General features: G+C 33.3%; 1 pseudogene; it reads left to right on the top strand.

Annotated features, from left to right (window-relative positions):
- The first annotated feature begins 2,341 nt into the window (after nucleotides 1–2,341).
- On the top strand, nucleotides 2,342–14,788 carry LOC107515627 (annotated as a pseudogene).
- Nucleotides 14,789–16,311: the final 1,523 nt, after the last annotated feature.

Here is a 16,311-nt window from a genome sequence, read left to right as displayed (position 1 = left end):
CTGCTAGGGTGCCAGTACTTTCCTATTTAAAATTTAAAAATACTATAAGAAAAAATTAACATCTTCTTGTCTATGACATCGATCAGAAAGCAAAACATTAATGGAAATGAAAGTAGAGATGAAAGAAAGAAAGAAAGAAAGAAAGAAAGAAAGAAAGAAAGAAAGAAAGAAAGAAAGAACGAAAGAAAGAAAGAAAGAAAGAAAGAAAGAGAAGGAAGGAAGGAAGGAAGGAAGGAAGGAAGGAAGGAAGGAAGGAAGGAAGGAAAGAAGGAAGGAAGGAGGAAGGAAGAAAGGAAGGAAAGAAGGAAGGAAGGAAGGACAGTGTATACATTACATAAGAACAGCAAAGTATACAAGAAAAACAAACTACAAGAGACAATATATGGAAGAAATGTCATCATTTTCTCAAGCCTTGGGAGATCTCCAATACACTAGGTCTTTGAAGAATAGGTCAAAACTGAAGAAAATGAGGTCGATTAATAGAGGAAAAGAATGGTATAAAATAAATTGTGTATTATGAAACTCCAGCCCTGTTACATATAAAACCAAATTTTTAGACCAAAAAAAGAACAATAACAGAAAAAAGAGCAAATTAAAAATCAGTTGTTGGAATATATACCACACATAAAAGTTACTTTTAAAACTGTTCTCAAAAATCTATAAGACATCAACTTTGCTTTTGGTTAATTATCAAAAATTAATATCAGTACTATATTTTTCCTTTTTTAAATAAAAATGTTAATGCAACAATAAAATTCTACTTTCCTTTCATTCTCAATTTCCACGTTTGTTAAAGGAAAATTTCCTTCATTGAATTGAAGAACTGAAGGACAGATTTGTTCAATATTTGAAACACAAAGAAGAAATTGAATATATATACTCATTGAACCTAAAACTTTAAAGAGTAGCTGCTAGTATCATTGCTCAATATAATATACTTGTATAATTCATCATTAGAGTCAGTTATACATACAGCAAATTAATGCAAAAACTCATCTTCACTTGACTTAATGAAACTCTTAAAATAGAGCTTTCAAAATGATTTCAAGGAAAAACACCAAACATCATACAGGTTAAATTCAAAATCCCATTGGGAAATTTGAAAAAAAATTGTCTCCTTACTGATATTCATTTTTCACTAAAACGTTCTCCAAGAGAAGTCTGAAAAAGTAAAATTATATTTGATTACCTAAGATATCTTTCATAAAATCACTTTGGAGAATCTGAGAGTAATATTTTCTGATTATTATCCAGTTAATAATGATTCTTACACATTTTTCAAAGCTATCTTTACAGAAATTTTGTCTATGGAAAAAAATTTAAAATAATTTATCTTCTACAATACTTAGGTACCAAAAGCAAAATCATGGCCCACACAAAAAAATAAGTAAATAATACATACATACATACATATATACATATGTGTGTGTGTGTGTATATATATATATATATATATATATATATATAGTGCGTGATGATGAAAAACAATCTTTTAAAGAATTTTTCTCCTAAAATTACTATTTATATGGTTACTTAAAAAATAAATTCACAATCGACTAGTTGTTACCAGAGAAGTGGGGGGAGGTGAGAGGTAGACAGGGGAAAAAGAAAATTTAAATCATTTCTTTGATTTAATTAATTAATTACTTATTTTTAAAAAATCAAACCTCACATAATGACTCCTCTCGTTCAAGATGGCATCCTGAGAAAATAGATTTATTTCTCTTCCTGTTGCCCTAATCTAATTATAATAATAAGGAACAAAAGAGAAGAAATATACACAAGTTCTGAAAATTGTTGGAGGAACTAATTATTTGTAGAATACCCACCATAAATTCAAAACCTGTTTTAAGATCTATGGACACAGTAGAAAACTATTTGGACCTGGCCTCTGCCCTCACAGAACTTTTATTCAAGTGTGAAAGTTATAAAGATATTTATAAATGAATAGGAAAAAAATCAGGGGCCACACACAGAATTACCAAGTGAATGGAAGGCACTTGGAAGCTATGTCAGATCTGGTACTCTGAAAAGTAGAGACACCAAAAGCTTTAGCACCAAAACCGAGGCCTGGATAACTCTGAGTTGAACAAAAGGAGTGTACACTAGGCAGAGGTAACAAGTCCTAGCCTACCTAGATTCCTAGGGAAGGGATCAAATGGGTGTGCTGGAGTAACAGAACTATACTTGAAGAGGGGAAGACAGATACCAGTGCGATCAAAGCGGAAGCAAGAACCAGATAATGTCTGCTCTTTAGGTCAGAGAAGAGTTTAGCTTTATTCTAAATGTAAAGCGAAACTACTGAAGGTTTTAAACATTGGCACAATTGCTATTTAAAGTCATGGGAATGCCTGAGATCACCTGGGAAACATGTACAGATGAAAAGGGAAGAACTGAGCCCGCCAGCACTCGGTGTACTTGTGAAGCAACAAAGGAGGAAGAGGCCGAGAAAGAAGCCGAAAAGGAACTGGCAAGAAGAGAAAAAGTGCTAGTGATGTCAATACAGTCACAGTACTACAATCACAAATTGAAAAGGACAGCCAAAAATAACCTATTAAAAAAATGGACAAGAATAAACAAGAACAAATGATTTTAGAGGCAACATATAATTCAGAAAATTAGAGGAAAAGGTAAAAACAGGAAAATCCTTCTTATCAAGGGGATTTTGATTATCTCTATTATACTTTGCTCTCAGAAAATAACTGTTCATGATTAAAATAAAATGATTAATAAACTAATTTTCTTTAAAGTAAATAAAAAACTAAAAGAAAAAGTCAAGGAAATATTCCAGAACACAGAACAGAATCATCCTATAAACAAAGCATAGACTATTGAATAATTACAGAATAAAACTAAGTACTGTAAACTAAGGGACAAACTCAGATGCTTACAGGGAAAGGAGGTAAAGTAAATGCATCAAAACAACTGGGAAGAAATGAACAGAAGCTTCATCTAAAGAACGAAGTTATTATACCGCTGCAACCAATAGTGCCAGCTCTTCCGTTTTTCTAGAAAAACAAAAGTGAATATTCACATAAAATCTCGATTTTCACATATTAGCTATTAATTCAGTTTCCTTTAAAAATAAAGAGTTACCATGTGGGTCAGACTCAATACTTCTGAATACCTAGATATGACCCTCAGGCCACCAGTTTCCAACTTTTATAATTTAAACACAAATTATGTAAAAGTAGGGTGAAGCTGGCAGAATTGGAGAAAGAAGAGGGGGAAAGAGAAGGAAGGAAGTGTAAGGGCACTGATTTCCTCTTCTTTGCTAGGAGTCAAGCAATACTGTCTCAAGTCTATGGGTCAGGAAATACAAACAAGTACAATTTAAACTTTTATTCAATAAGAGAATTAAAATATAGTAACATGATTTAAAAATTGAGAGAGAGTGAGGAGAAAAATTTTGGCAAAGTAAATGAACTCCATTTCTTATCAATAGTACAAAGTCTATCACTACTGCCTAATTTGATAATCAAGAAATAAAGTGTAACCATATAATTTTTCTAGTTCAGTTAGTTTCTTTTCTCTTTTTTGTAATCATATTATTTGGAGTTACAGAGACAGCCACTGCAGGAGTTTAAATCAGAATGTCAAAAGATGCTAATTATGAGGAAGGGGAGGAGGTAGAAAAAAAAAGTTAAGACACTAAAGATACTTTAGCTTTTAATTATATACCATTTCAGAAAGTTTAAAATTTTTTTCCAAATACATGTATTACTTTTTAAATAGAACAACATAAGATAGCATTGAATGTAGATATGGATTTTTATTATCTTTGAACACAATGAGTATGTTTGTCTTAAATGAAGTAATAATATCTATTCTGTTTCTAACATAATGTCTCTTAGACAACTTATCAAAATTTAACCTGAGACCAACTTAAAAAAAAAAATCCTAATATCTAAATGTTTTCTCTAGTCAGAAATTAAAATTCTACAATCCCATGAGATTTTCCTCTTTGTCTTGGCTGACAGGAAAGTTAGAGCCAAGATCAGTGCTCCAATTCTAACATTCACCCACCTGGGTGTCTGTTCACCTCATTCCCTCTGACGTCTTTTCATTTCTCTCCCTAATTGCCTTATTTTGCATTATGTGTAATCTCGCAAGCAATTTCAAATCTTTTCATAAATAGGCAGGATGTAAATTCTAAGTAGAAAAGATAAAATAAAAAGTTACAAAACGAACAAATTTAAGAACTTCTCTGGTGACCTAAATGTAGCCTTTTTAGTTAAAAAATTTGTAAAACAGAGAAATTTTTTATGAAAACCACAAAATATAAAACTGTTCTAAGACATATTTAAAAACCCGCAAAATGAAAAATAGTAAGTGTTCATATGTAATTGTATATTCATTAGTAAAAAGATTACAAATAAGAAAAATCAATATAATAATTACAAATACTTTTTCAAAGTCACAATAAATTCTACATGTTATTTTTAAAACCATAAAATATGTTAAAATTCATTAATACTATTATACATTTTTATATATAACATATATTACACATATGCACACATATCCTCTTCATTTTTGAGGACCATCTTTTATATTTGAGTTAACTAGGGTTTATTTCTTTGGCATGCACACTCTTAATAGGTTCAATACCTAAATAAGTTATTTTATTGTTTTTCCCTAAGGTAAGAAACATGCTATAAGTATTTTGTGAATCATTTTATTTTTAATTACTTGTGCTGTTTCTTATATAAAAAGTTTAATAGGGAGAAGGTTGGATTTAGTTTTCTGTCCTCAGGTTATAAAAACAGAACTTTTTACTAACAATATTCTAATTAATAAAATATTAGCTAATGATTCACATGATTGAAAAAAGAATTATCCAAATGCAACTGTTATTTTTTAAAAGTCTATAGCCATTTATTGCTATTGCCATTTTTCTCAGAAGGCCTGATTTGATTCTCATTCACTCTGTTACAACTAAAAATAGATTAGCTGAGCTTAGAAAAACTCATCATTATTCAACACTTCTCTTTAGCTAGAACAATTCCAGTCCTATTCTGGCAAGTTCAGGAAGCACTTCCTCTGTAGAAATTTGAAACTTTGGTTTGGATTTAAATTCAAAAACTAAATTGCCCTTATATTTCTTCTGATTAGTCTCACAAACAATGGTATAAAAGTCAGCCAGACTATGCAATGATATACCATATCATTGTTTAACAAGATGATAAAATCATCAAATTAAATCAACTATACCTAAGTTCAATTATTTTAGGTAATATAGATTGGTTCTATTATAAGCTACAGTAATAGAAAAAAAAAATAATGCAATCCAGGATGCTCACAAATGTTTATCTTATTCACAGTTTCTCCACATGTAAAACTTATTTCTTAGAAAATTCAGATTACAAGAAACTAAAGAACATGAATAAAACAATAAAATATATTTATACTTTTACATTCTACAGTTTAGCCTATCAAAATGATATGGTATCATCTATAAAAACATTCTATGAATAAAATGTTCTATGAATCCTATATTTTTTTAGGAACTTAAAAAGATTGATAACTGTTTTTAGTCTTTCTTTGACAATAACAAATCAGTCATCAATGGCTATAAAAGTTGCAAGTTAGAAAAATCAATATTTGAAAGATATCAGTTCCTCCCTGGCATCCTCTCTGGCCTCTCCTCCTAGCTGGGGCTACTAAAACCCCATCTTTTATCTCAACCCCAACCCAATATCTTAAACCAATTCTGATCTTAAGAACAGTCAGGCCTATCCTAACCTTCTGAAATTTATATGACTATTAGTACTATTAATTTTGCAATTCAGAATTTTTTAGATTTTCCTACCTACCTTGAATTTTAGTCCTTACTGCCCTGCATGGTTTTCTGTTTCTATCTGTTTGTTCCTTAATTTGGTTGACCATGATACTGTGGGTTTGACTAAGATTCCACACCTGGATACTAACTCTTGACTATACTACCTAGCCTCAGTTCCTGTGCTCAGCTTCCTTTAAGAGGGAAGGATTAGAAATAAGGGAAGCAGACCAATTAGGGATTTTTGTCCATTATTGATAGACTCCAAGAGATATCCATTTAAGATTCTTTGCCCAGCCTTCTCTGAGTAGGAAGGACTGGATAATAGAAGACTAATTAGAAATTTTGACCACTCTTGTTAGACTCCCCAAAATTTATGACCTTGAATGTAAGTCACTTGGCTGGTAAGTGAAGTCTAGGAATCTATGTAGCAGGTACAACTCAATATATTTGTGTTATTCTCTTTCCTTGTCATTGTGTACAAAATCTGTCTGATTGGGTGCTATAGTTCTTGCGGCAGATCATATTTCTTCAAAATGGCTATAATGATAGCTCCCATTTCACACATTCTTGTTACTTTCCCATTAAGATGTGGAATCTACTATCCACCTCTTGAATCCAATCTGGACCTAAACTACTTTAACCAATAAATACGGTGGAAATGATTCCATAACAGTTCAGCATAGTCTTCAATTGGTCTGAAAGAGCATACTTCGTACATCTTGAAAGTCAGCCACCACATTAGACATGTGAGTACTTTGTACCACCATGCAAATAACAAGCCCAAGCCATGTGGAAACTGGAAAATAAGGCATAGGCTGGACAGAGAGAAGCCAGAGAGTTCAAAAGCACTAGATGTGTAGAAGGAAAACAAGAAAAAAGGAAAAAAAAAAAAAAGCTTTATTGAACAGTTCACCCAGTAGAGCTTTTAAATGATTGAGTCCAGTTGCTATCTGAATGCAACCACATAAGAGACCCTAAGTGAGAATTTACCACTTGAGCCCAGTCAACCATGGAATTATGGAAAATAGTAATAAATTCTTGATTTAAGTCACTATTTTCGGGGGTAGTTGTTACATAGGTAAGCAAAACTGTGGTATTCATGAATTTAAGTTTTAAAAAGTCTTCGTTGTCAGCTTCTATAAGGCTTTATTCTATACATATGAATTAAAAGACTTACAATCGCAACTTCCCAAACAATGCTCTAAATATTATGCCACTAAGCAATATGTAAATGGACAGTCATCAAAAAATTATTTAAAAAAATAACATGGAACAATAAATTTCAGTGGCTTTCAACCTTCCTCAGCTGAAATACACCCGAGGGATACTGCATACTACCGTCAATTGCATTTGATTCACTACTCTAGTAAAAACTACATGTGAGAAAAGAAGCATTATGGAATGAGAGAAAGGGGTCAAAAACAAGATTTTTAGCTTGAAAAGACTCCCCAACTTTGATTTCAGCTCCTCCATCATTGAATCGTCATATTAATAAAAATTAAAGCATATTTACATTTCCTTATCCATAGTGAGCAATGCTTAGTGAGTTTGAAAAGGAACTTATCAGTGATATGTGTTTATATAATTTCTTAATAAAGTGGTAGTCATTTTTAAACCAAACTTTGAGACTTTCTCTAGCTCCATAGTTTATGAAACTGTGATATTAATAATCCCAGTTCTACTACTCACAAAGTTCTACAATCTTGTATGAATTATTTAATCTTTGTGCCTCAGTTCCCTCATCTGGAAAAATAGGAATAATAATGGTAACTACTTCTTAGAGTGCTAAGGAAGATTAAGTGAAGTAATAAAGCACTATACCAACTTCTGGAAATAGTAGATACTATTAAAAATATCCTACAGATTATTTAAAATATTTACCACCCTCTTAATAATAATAGGAAAAAAATTTTAATATGTACTTCTCAACCAGCCTATCATAGCTCTTTGACATCAGTGTTTAAAGAAGAAAAAAAAATCCCTGAGGAAAAATTGTATGCCTTTATCTCTAGGATGACAGCTATCAGTCACTGTGATGTGTTGAATTGTATACCCTAAAAACTCATATGTTGAATTTCTAACACCCAGAACCTCAGAACGTGACCTCATTTGGAAATAGAGTCTTTGCAGATGTAATTAGTTAAGATGAAGTCATGCCGAAATAGGATGGGCCCCTTATTTAATATGACTGGTTTCCTTATAAAAAGGGGGCAAATCTAGTGATACACACGCACACACACATGCACACACACACACACTCACACACACACAAAGGGAGAACACTATGTGAACAGGTAGAGATGGAGGTGATGCAAAAAGAACACCAAAGATTGCAACCAAACCAGAGGGTAGGAGAGAGACATGGAATAGATTCTCCCCTTTGACCCTCAGAAGCATTCAATTCTGCTAAAATCTTAATCTTAGACCTGTTGTCTCCAGAACTGAGACAACAAAATTCTATTGCGTAAGCCACCCAGTTTGTGGTACTTTGCTATGGCTACCCAAGGAAACTAGTACAGTCACTCTCTGGACCAGTTTATCCTCAGGTTACAGTCATGTTAAACTTAAATTTGATTCCATTTAGTTTCTATTTATTTTCTCTTTTCCACTCTTCATATTTGTTACATCTCTTTAATAGATGAAGTATCCTCTTGTCTTAATGTTTCTTCTTAAGATACTCTTGCAAGTTCTTTCACTACTTTGGTTTCTTTTCTCCTAATATATTCCTAAATATAGCCTGGTGCCTAAAACTGAAAATGGCATATGGTCTGGCTAATGCAAAGTAGAGCAAAGCATGAATCACCCTTGTTCCAGACACGATTCTTTCAAATGACACAGCTCAAGGTGGCAATTTTGGCAGCCACGTTAAACTGCTTACCCACATTAAATGAAAATCTTAGTTTCCACATATACTTCTCCTAAGTCATATATTATGTATTTTGTTCTTGTTGCAGCTGATATTTTCTTTGATCCAATGATAAAACTGTAATGTTTATTTCTGAAGAACTTCATTTTGTTGCTCTGCCATATCATTTTAGCATATCATATTGGACCTAATTCACTCATTTAAGTCACTAGTAAAATTGCTGAAATGTACAAGGCAAGAACATATCCCTCAGCCACATTACCAGAAACTTTCTCCAAGCCAACCTTTATCTGTTAAGTATTAAACTGGGATATATCTTATCAACCAGTTACCAAGAAACATAGCCGTACTAACACCAAGCCCATAATCTCGTCACAGCTTAAAGAAACTTTCAGTTACTTTAATAAAATCCAGATAAGCTTTATATCTACAATTCCTCTGATCTACCAGCCTAGTAATTCTTTCACAAAAAAAAAATAAAAAAATAAAAAAATAAATAAAGCTTCTCCAACATCACCTGTTCTTGGAGAAACCAGGCTGAATCTGTGTGATCCCTGCTAAGTAATGTAACACACTTCTTCATTTCTTGAGAAATTGCCTTTCAAATTTAGCTGAAATCATATCCAAATTCATTATGCAGCTTTCTTTTCATAAATCTAAATGAGCTGCAAGGTTTAATATATTTAATATAATCATGATAAAATTAAATCTTAGTTCATTTTAGAAAATCAACCTGAAATTACCTAAAAGATGAAAAAATATTTTTCAATGAAAAATATATTTCTGGTTTACAGTACTGCAGTTGTTTCAATCATGTAATAAGAAGCTATCAAACATGCTTTTGAAAAAATAAAGTGATTTATCTCAGAATCGAATGAGTGACTTAAAACTTCAGTGCTGGTTTTCTACTAGATAAATAGAGTGTTCTATCTTGATCTTACTTCTAATCCTTCATTTACAACTTTTCCTTGGATATTACTTGGCTCACTCACTCAGCTCCTCCTAAGATTTTGTTTAAAAGCTCCCCTATCCCCTATCTGAAAAAAAAAGAAACTCCATCACTTTCTATCCCCTTCTTTTATTTTCTTTATAACATATCATTGCATTATTTTTTATATTTGCTTATTTATTTATATATATTCTGTCTCTTTTGCTAGAAGATAAACTGCACAAAAGTAGGAAATTTATCTTATTTTCACAGCTATATACCCAAGGTTTAGAAGAGTGCCTGGCACATAGCAAGCTCTCAACAAATATTTGTTGAATGATAAATGAAAGAATGCACAGACATCTCAATGATATTTGTTAAATAAACACTTGACAACAAGCGTAGTAAGAGGAGAGGGTGGAAAAGATGAGACAGTCAAAAACAATATCACAACTGAAAGAAAACTCTTTGAAATATGTTATAAAATTAATTAAATGTAAAATAGTTTAGTTAAAAGTAATTTCAAAAACTTTAGTTTGATGTAGTCCCATTTATTTTTTCTTTTGTTTCCCTTGCCTAAGGAAATATATCAGAAAAAAAAAATTACTAATAGCAGTATCAGAGAGTTTACTGCCTATATTTTCTTCTAGAAGTTTTATGGTTTCAGGTTTTACACATAAGTCTCTAATCCTTTTTGAGTTTACTATTGTAATACATTGGATAAGGGATTATCATACAAAATTTATGAAGAACTCATATAACTCAACAACAAAAAACAAACAATTTAATTTAAAAAATGGGCAGAAGACCTGAATAGATATTTCTCCAAAGAAATATTTCTCCAAAGAGGTCATACACATGGTCAATAGAAATATAAAAAAAATGTTCAAGATGACTAATCATCAGGGAAATGCAAATTAAAACCACAATGAGGTATCACCTAACACCTGTCAGAATGGCTATCATCAATAAATAATAATTTTTTAAAAAAGTGTTGGTGAGGATGTGAAGAAAAGAGAACACTTATTTATACCTTGTTGGTGGAATTATAAAATGGTATATCCACTACGGAAAACAGTTTGGAAGTTCCTGAAAAAATTAAAAATAGAACTACCTTTTGACCCAGCAATTGCATTTTCTAGGTATTCATGCAAAGAAAACCAAAACACTAATTCATAAAGATCTATGCACTCCTACATTTACAGCAACACTATTCACAATAGCCAAGATTTGGAAGCAACCTGAATGCTCATCAATAGACAATTGGGTAAAGAAGTTATAGTACAATTATAGTACACATAAACATTGGACTATTAAACACACACACACACACACACACACACACACACACACGAAATCCTGCCATTTGCGATGCCATGGATGGACCTAAAGGGTATTAAACGGAGTGAAATAAGTTAGACAGAGAAAGATAGATATCATATGATTTCACTTATATGTAGAATTTAAGGAACAAAAGAAACAAACTAAATGAAAACAGACTCACAGATGCAGAAGACAATCTGGTACTCACCAGAGGGAAAGGGGTGAAAAAGGAGAAGGGATGAAGAAGTACAAATTAGCGGTTATAAAATAGTCAAGGGGACGTAGAGTACAGCATAGGGAATATAGTCAATAGTATTATAATGGCTATATGTAGAGACAGATGAGAGCAGGAGTAATCAGGGGGATCACTTTATAAACTATACAAATATTTAATCAATGTACTATATACTTGAAACTAATATAAAATAAAAATTTCTTAATTTCAATATTTTAAAATTATTTTTCAATTACAGTTGGCATACGATATCATATTAGTTTCAGGTGTACAATATAGTGATTAGACATTTACATAATTTATGAAGTGAATACCCTGACAAATCTAGTACCCATCTGACATCATACATAGTTATTACAACATTATTGACTATATTTTTTATGCTATAGTTTACATTCCCATGAGTATTTTGTAACTACCAATTTGTACTTCTTACTCCCTTCCTCTTTTGCACCTACTCCCTCAAAACCTTCCCATCTGGCAACCATCAAAATGTTCTCTGTATCTGTAAAGCTGTTTCTGTTTTGCTTGTTTTGTTCTTTAGATTCACATGTACGTGAATCATATAACATTTGTCTTTCTCTGTTTGACTTACCCCGTTTAGCACAGCACGCTCTAGGTCCATCCATGTTGTTGCAGATGGCAAGATTCCTTTTTTTTCTTTAATGGTTGAGAAATATTCCATTGTATATATGTACCACCTCTTCTTTCCCTATTCATCCACTGATGGACACTCATATTGCCTCCATATCTTGGTTATTGTAGATAATGCTGCAGTGAATATATAGATCTTCATTTGCCTTAGTAGTAGTAATATATTGGTTTTTTTCAGATAAATATCCAGAAGTGAGATCACTGGCTCCTTCTTTGTCTCTTGTTTTAGCCTTTGTTACAAAGTCTGTTTTGTTTGGTATAAGTATTACTACCTCAACTTTGTTTAGTTTTGTTTGCATTTTTATGAAATATCTTTTCCTATCCCTTTACTTTCAATCTGTGTGTGTCTTTCAATCTGAAATGAGTCTCTTCTTATAGACAGTGTATGTACGGGTCTTGTTTTCTTATTCATTCAGCCATCCTGTTTTTGATTGGAGCATTTAATTTATTTTCATTTAATTATAGATAGATATGCAGTTTTTGCCATTTTATTATTAATATATTTGATCTCTTGTCCTTGTTCTATTCCAGCATTCATCGTAGTAGTAGTTTGGTGTTGATGAACTTCTTTAGGTCTTCTTGTCTGGGAAGCTCTTTTCTGTCCTTTGATTCTAAATAATAGCTTTGCTTGGTAGAGTAATCTTGGTTGTAGGCCCTTACTTTTCGTCACTTTAAATATTTCATGCCAGTCTCTTCTGACCTGCAAAGTTTCTGCTGAGAAATCAGCTGACAGTCAATGAGAGCTCCCTTGCAGGTACTTTTTTCTTCAACTGCTGTCTCTTGCTACTTTTAAGAATCTCTCTTTGTCTTTAACTTTTAATATTTTAATTACGATGTGTCTTGCTGTGAGCCTCTTTGAGTTCATCTTGCTTGGGACTCTCTGTGCTTCCTGGACTTGTATATCAATTTCCTTTGCCAAGTTAGGGAAGTTTTCCATCATTATTTCTTCAAATAGGTTTTCAATTCCTTGTTCTCTCTCTTCTTTTTCTAGTACCCCTATGATGTGAATATTGGTATACCTGATGTCCCAGAGGTGTCTTAAACTAGGGTTCCCCTACCTCTGCATCACGGACCAATACCAGTCTGCGATTGTGTTAGGAACCAGGACACACAGCCAGAGGTGAGTGGTGGATGAGCAAGTGAAGCTCCATCTGTATTTGCAGCTGCTCCCCAGCACTTGTGTCGCCACCTCAGATCATCAGACATTAGATTCTCATAGTAGTACTGGTCCTTGGTGCCAAAAAGGATGGGGACCACTGCCTTAAACCATCCTCATTTTTTTGGATTCTGGTTTCTTGTTGCTGTTCCAATTTGGTGTTTTCTGCCACCTTATCTTTCCAATCACCGATTTGATCCTCTGCTTCATCTAATCTACTGATTCCCTTTAATGTATTCATTTCGGGTTTTATACTCTTCATTTCTGACTGATTCTTTTTTACGTTTTCTATCTCTGTTTTTATGTTTTCAATCTTTCTTAAAGTTTACACTGAATTCACCTACTCTTCCTCTAAATTTATTGAGCAACCTTAAATCCGTGTTTTCAAGTCTGCATATAGTGGAGTGCTTGTCTCCATTTTGTTTAGTTTTTTTTTTTTTCTGCAGCTTTGTTCTGTTCTTTCATTTGGAACATGTTTCTCTCCCTTTTACCTCTGAGCTCCCATCTTTGCCTTGTTGAAATTTATTCCCATACATATCTTTATTGCCTATGCTATGAATTATCTTTTATAATCAGAAGAATATCATTTAAATAATTTAAATAAGCACCTATTTAGGTTTAATTTTAGTTTCAAACTTCTTTCTTGGTTTATATTATTAGCACTGTGTTTAACATTTATTAGAAATACATAGTGCCAACCCCCCTCCCCACTTGTCAGTAAATGCTTAGGGTGGAAACTTGCATCACAGGTGGCGGCATTCTGGCAGCAGAAAGGAAGGGGGAGGTGGGGAGGCTGTGCTGGTGGCCTGGTCCCATCTGTGCACCTTGTCCCTGCAGGGTCTGGATGGGCAAGTTGGGCACGACAGATCCTGCAGGGCAGTGGTGATTCCAATGAGCAACCGCAGTCCCCCATGAGATTGCTGGTAGCTGACTGTGCTGAGCCTGACGTTGATGTGGCTGCCTCAGAGGATGTCTCTGCAGAGCCTGCTCACACTCCCTGTACGTGAACAAGATGCACAGCCTGGACAGGCAGTTGGCGCTTGGGTAGCAGGAAGGAGAACCACCAGTGGTGTGTGTGCAACATAGAGAGAAATCGTTTAAATCCCAGGCTGTGTTCAGAGTTACCTCAATTAAGGAATACAGATCTTTTTAAACAATAGCATTGAGAAATCAGGCTGGATATTTATTGTTATATCATTTTTTTAATGTTATCTGTTTCTAGCCTGTTTATGCCTAGAACATCTATCAATGGGTTGCTAGGATGAGACTCAATGTTTGTGTTTTCACCAGATCGGACTCAGGGACTACTTAAAATTAATCCAGATTGGAAAACCCATAGACTTCTTGATTTAGGTGGTAGTAATGGAGAAGGCGCAAGAATTATGAGCCCTCTTTTTGAAGAAATTTATACCATGGAGCTGTCTGAAACTATGATATGGTAGCGTCAGAAGAAATAGAGTGCTTCATATAAGTGAATGGCAGAATTTCAGGTTCCTGTATGATGTCACCAGCTGCTTAAATTTGCTGTGATTGGCTCCTGACTTTATTAAAAGGCATCAGAAGTATCTTGGAACCAACTGGAGATAGGGTCATCCTCTGCCTAGTCTTACCCTTTTATCCCTGTGTGGAGAACATAGGTGGCAAGTGGGTGAAACCATCAGAAATTTTGGAAATCAAGGGACAGAATTAGGAAGAACAAATGAATGACTGAAGTTTTCAGAAAAGCTGCTTTTTTTTTTTTTTTTATCAGAGCTTTCTCCAGATTGCCATGCCTGTGTGAAGGAGACATGTACAATGACTACTACGTTCTAGGTGATGTCATCTTTGTTCTCAAACCAATATAAGCCCTCAGAGACCACGATCTTCACAGCCTACCCCTAGAATGTACCCTCTGGAAAAGGGCCTGCATTCTCCACTAATTAAGGGAGGGCCTTTGGGGACTTTCATTCCAAGCACCAAGCAGGAAGTTGAAAAATCAAAATACTAATGATTTCTTTGTACTGTATAAAAAGAATAATTTTAAAAAATGAAAGCTCAACTCTTTGAGCATTTTTATCAACTCTTACTCAGTAATGCAGGTCTCACTCCAATTATAGAAGATATTTTTTATACTTAATTGCAGTGAGAACTCAGTCAAAGCAATAGTCACAACTTCATATGGAACCAATAAATATGGATTGTTTTTAATAAAATGAAGACTGGCAAAAAAAATAAAGGTGTCTATTCAGTTGCAAAAATTGGTTATAAGGTATAACCACTGATACCCTTTCATGTTCAAAAATTCTGTCATTATTCAAGAAAATGCTTTTAATCATGCTAATACACTTTTTTGATTAAAAAAAGAAATAAAAAAATACATACTGCCTTTGAACAACTAAATATTTAATGACTATCACTCTCCTACAGACAAGGCCCGAAAGTTCCATGGTTCATTCAAAGAAAAAGAAAATGTACTATTAAAGATTTGTACAAACTCTAAAAAAAATTAAACTCTTTTCAAAGAAATGTGGAAGAACACACAGAATTCACTTTAATGCACTGTTTGAAATTGAACTAACCACCAAATTAATGACTGAATAAGCAGCTGATGAATATATATAATATTTATTAATCAAATTATTCTTAGTGTCAAGTAAACAACTAACTAATACATTATAATAAAAATGTACTTTACCACTTATGAAATACTCCCACATAGTTTAAACTCCAATATACATCAGTAATTGCCATTTTTAGAATTTAAATTTTTCCAGAATGCCTTCGGCCTTTGCATTAGCAAAAGAGTTCTTAAAAAGTTGATCTTTAAAATCAGCTTTCCAAGACAGTAGAGCACTCTCATTCTTTGTCATTTACAATTCACAGAGAAAAGAGATGGCAGGAAGAGAATATGGTATGGAAGAAGAGATATGAGGTCCAGAGTACTAGGGCAGTCAACTGGTTGCTATGAGACAAAATCTACTGCTGTCCCACTTCTAATCCCTTTTCTCCCCATCTTCACTGGGAACTTCAAAAAGATATTGCATTTTAGACAATTCTGTAGGAGGCCTGAAAGACTCCAGTTGTTCACAGACCCCTCTTCAAAAGACATTGTGTTAGAATGATACTGAGTAGTGACTGCTTTAGAATTAAAGAGCATGTAGCGATATGAATATAAAAATGTCTTCACCCTCAGACTCCTTCATAAACCAGGTGATAACTCTAAACTCAGTACAGCACAAAGCTCACATTTTCTATGCTGCAGCAAGAAGTAAACATGTGGAAGAGTTTATAGCTATTTAGTTCCTTCTGAGCATCACTTTGATGTTAGTACATTAGCGCAGGTAAGTAAGTTTTAAAGTAAGAAAATAAATCATAATAATGGTTCTGC

Source organism: Rousettus aegyptiacus, unplaced genomic scaffold (assembly GCF_014176215.1).
Source record: "Rousettus aegyptiacus isolate mRouAeg1 unplaced genomic scaffold, mRouAeg1.p scaffold_m13_p_3, whole genome shotgun sequence".
Lineage (NCBI taxonomy): Eukaryota > Metazoa > Chordata > Mammalia > Chiroptera > Pteropodidae > Rousettus > Rousettus aegyptiacus.
The sequence above is the reverse complement of the archived record's forward strand: the minus strand, read 5'-3'. Positions and strand labels throughout refer to the sequence as shown.